Raw genomic sequence first — 3,745 nt, 5'->3', positions numbered from 1 at the left:
CAGGGCCCGGGTCTGATCCTGAACACTGAAACAAGAAGGGAAGAAAGGCAGGATTAACATTGGTCTAGCCTGGGTCTTTTCACATTCTTGGCCTCTTATTCAAAGGTTCACACAGAAAAGTAGGAAGGGAATTTTATTCAAAGAGAAATGGTGGAGCAGATCTGTTAGGAGCAATGGTAAAACATGTGAGTGAACCGCCTCAAAGGTACCAGGACACCTAGGGCTCCACAGAGAAATCCCCCACCTCAAAAAATAAAATAATTAAAAGAATTTGAAGCTGGTCATGGGGATGCATGCCTGAAATTTAAATTAGGAATTGGAAGGTAGAGGAAGGAGGATTATGAGTTCAAGGTTAGGCTGAGCCACATGAGACCCTGTTTCAAAACAAACAAAAAAGACTAACTTTGGTTGAAGACCATAACTGATGCTTAATTTTCATTGTCAACGTAGATGAATTTTAGAATCACCTGGGAGACACACAGGAGGGTATTTGCAGAAAGTCCAACTGAGCAGCAAAGACCCACTCTGAATGTGACCAGTCCATCCTGTGGACTCAGATCAGCTTGAATAAAAGGCAGAAGGTGAACTGAGCGTGAGAGTTCACCTCCCTAATTCTAGACCCAGCAAGAACAGCTGCCTCCTTGGTCTCCTAGAGTCTCCCCACCACCCAGTAGAGCCACTCTATGACCACACCTCTCTTACCCCTCTCTGAGCCAGGGCAAACCCTTTCTTCTGTCAGTTGCTTTTGTGGGATATTTTGCCCCCGCAGTGAGAAAAGGAACCATTTGGGATCCCTGTTGGACAGCCAAGATGAAGCTACATCTGAAGCTGGAGTCTGGAGGGGCAGGAACAGGGGTCCAGGTTAGCAATAGGAACTGGGGTGAGGTCGAGTTAATACTCAGAAAGCCCTTGGGGAGATAAGCTGTTGCCTAGGGAATGGAGTTGAGAAGACGTGTTTGGACTGAGCTTACAAACTTTGGAAATGGTGAGATGGGAGCGAATCTGTGGTAGGGAACATTGGACAAGGAAGGAGAGATGATGAATTCACCTGCTTTTATAGGGTCAGTTCTCAAGAAGAAAAAGAGGAGAAAGAAGAGGAGGAAAGGCAGGAGGGGAAAACTCAAATCATAAAAAACATTTATACTAACAAACAAACATTCTAGCATTGAAATTCAGACCAAGGAAGAGGTTAGGATAAGACAAAAGCTAGGAATTTTGTGGTGGAAAAAAACATACAAATTAATATGAAAAATACTAAGACTGCTAGGAAACAAAGGATATGAACAGAGACTTCACAAAGACAGAAATACAACGAGTAAACAAAGATTAAGAAAAATGTTTGACATCATCGGCAAGGAAAGAAATACAGATTAAAACTACAAGAGGATATGTTTTCAACTATCAAATGAACAAAAAGCTATTCATGCCATTTTACCCAGTAATTCCAGTTTGGGGAAATCTAAGAAACTAAGCTATCATGTGAATGAAAAAAAATGGCCACAGTTTTATTTACAATAATAGAAAATAATTCAAACGCTTAACACCAAAAGACTGGCTTAGAAAATAGTGACATGGTCATACTATTACTTGTGGTGGTTTAAATAAGAATGACCCTCATAGGCTCAGATATTTGAATGCTTTGCCAGGGAATGGCATTATTTGAGAAGGGTTAAAAAGATTGGGAGATGTGGCCTTTCTGGAGTAGCTGTGCCTTTGGGGTTTTGTCACTGGGAGTAGGCTTTGAGGTTTCAAAAAGCCCATACCAGGCCCAGCTTTTCTCTCTCTGTGCCCACCTGCTTGCCTTCAGATCAAGATGTAACCTCTCAACTACTTCTCCAGAGCCATGCACACTACCATGCTGCCCACCATGATGATAATGGACTTAGCCACTGAAACTGTAAGCCAGCCCCAATTAAATGCTTTCTTTTGCGAAAGTTGCCTCAGCCATAGTGTCTGTGGCAGTTTGAATAGATATGGCCCCCAGAGATTCATGTGTTTGAATGCTTGGCCACAGCCAGTGGCACCATCAGGAGGTGTGGCCTTGTTGGAGGAAGTATGTCACTGTGGGGGTGGGCCTTGATGTCTCCTAGGCTCAAACTACACCCAGTGTGGCACACAGTCTCCTTCTGCTGCCTGTGGATCGAGATGTAGAACTCTCGGCTCCGTCTCAAGCGCTATGTTTGCCTGTGTGCTGCCATACTTCCTGCCATGATGACAATGCACTGTTATGTCCAGACCTTATGGTCCCCAAAGGCCACCAGGAGCCAGACCACATATGCAAGAGCAAAGAGCTTTATTCAGGCTTAAGCTCCATTTCTCTACCAACACAGTGGATCGGAGAGGAGCCTGAGCAGCTGCATGGCACGGTTTTTATTTGGGGTTTGAGCAAGAACCGGAATTCCCAGCTTAGCAGTTACATGATTGGATGATATTCAGCAAGGGCAAGGTTGTTACAGAGTGATTGGCTAACCAACATAACTAACATTGAAGGAGCTGCTATAGACCTCAGGAATGTTAGGTCTGTGGGCTGCCCAGCACAGATGCCCAACTCTGAGATAAGATACCTTCCCATCTTGTGGTTATCCTCAGGCTGTTCCTTGGGTAGGGAGTTTTATGGCCTTGTCTCTGGGACTGATGGCCTTGGGGGAGGGGGAGAAGTCAACCTTGGTCCTTTCAGGACTAAACCTCTGAAACTGTAAGCCACCTCCAATTAAATGTTTTCCTTTATAAGAGTTGCTGTGGTCATGGTGTCTCCTCATAGCAATGAAACCCAAACTAAGACAACGTCTCTCCACAGAGGAGTGACTTAAGTCATTACTAACTTATCAATATTAAATCACAGATATGTATAAAATATCTAGGAAGAATTTATGGTAACAGGAAAATGTATAGATTGTGTTAATTGGTAAGAAAGACTTGGGGCTGGGTGGGTGGCTCAAGCTTATGATTGGATAATAAGCAGTCAGTGCTCCATCAACTTACCAAAATTCTACTGATCAATGTCAAAACTCTGAACTTCTTAAATCTTATAATATAAGCACAACCATAGCTTGGGGGAAGAAATCTTAAATATTTCCCATTTTCCATATGCCTTAAATTATTTTCTTATACCATTATAACTTACATTCATATACCTTAAAGTATGTACCTGCCAGGTAAACATGAGCCACCCTAGTTTGTTCACTAGAGCCCGCACAGAACAAAAGAGCCAGGAGGATCTCTGGGACTTGCTGGCTAGTCAGTCTAGCGGGGCTGAGGATCTCTGGGTTCAGTGAGAAACTCTGTCCCCAGAAATGCAGTGGGGAGGAGGACACCTGTCTCTGGACCTCTGACCTCCACTCTCATGGGCATATGCGTACACAGTTTGCACGCACTATCATGTATGTCACTTATGGGAAGACTGTGGTAAGGGAAACCAGCTCCAGGTTCATCCATAGTCACGCAAGAAGACATTCTTTCTAGCAGGGGTCCCTTTGGGAGAGTTCTGTGCTAAGTGTTGGGAGTACAAAGATAACGCAGAAAGTTCTGGTTTGTGTCTAACTGAAATTTGAAAACTGGTCTGCTTATGTCTAGCCTTCAAAACCTGAACACGCTGATCTCATCTGAAAAAACTAATCTTCAAGAGTAGATAATATCGTCTAAAAGATGCAACTATAACCGGATCTAAAAACAAGCCCAGTTAAAGGTGGTACCTGACGGCACAGCTGGGCCTCCCGTGTCCCGGCCTGTGTCTGCAAGCTGACAG

This window comes from Psammomys obesus, unplaced genomic scaffold (genome assembly GCF_907164565.1).
Source record: "Psammomys obesus unplaced genomic scaffold, mPsaObe1.curated_primary_1811, whole genome shotgun sequence".
Taxonomy (NCBI): Eukaryota; Metazoa; Chordata; class Mammalia; order Rodentia; family Muridae; genus Psammomys; species Psammomys obesus.
This window is presented reverse-complemented; position numbering follows the sequence as displayed.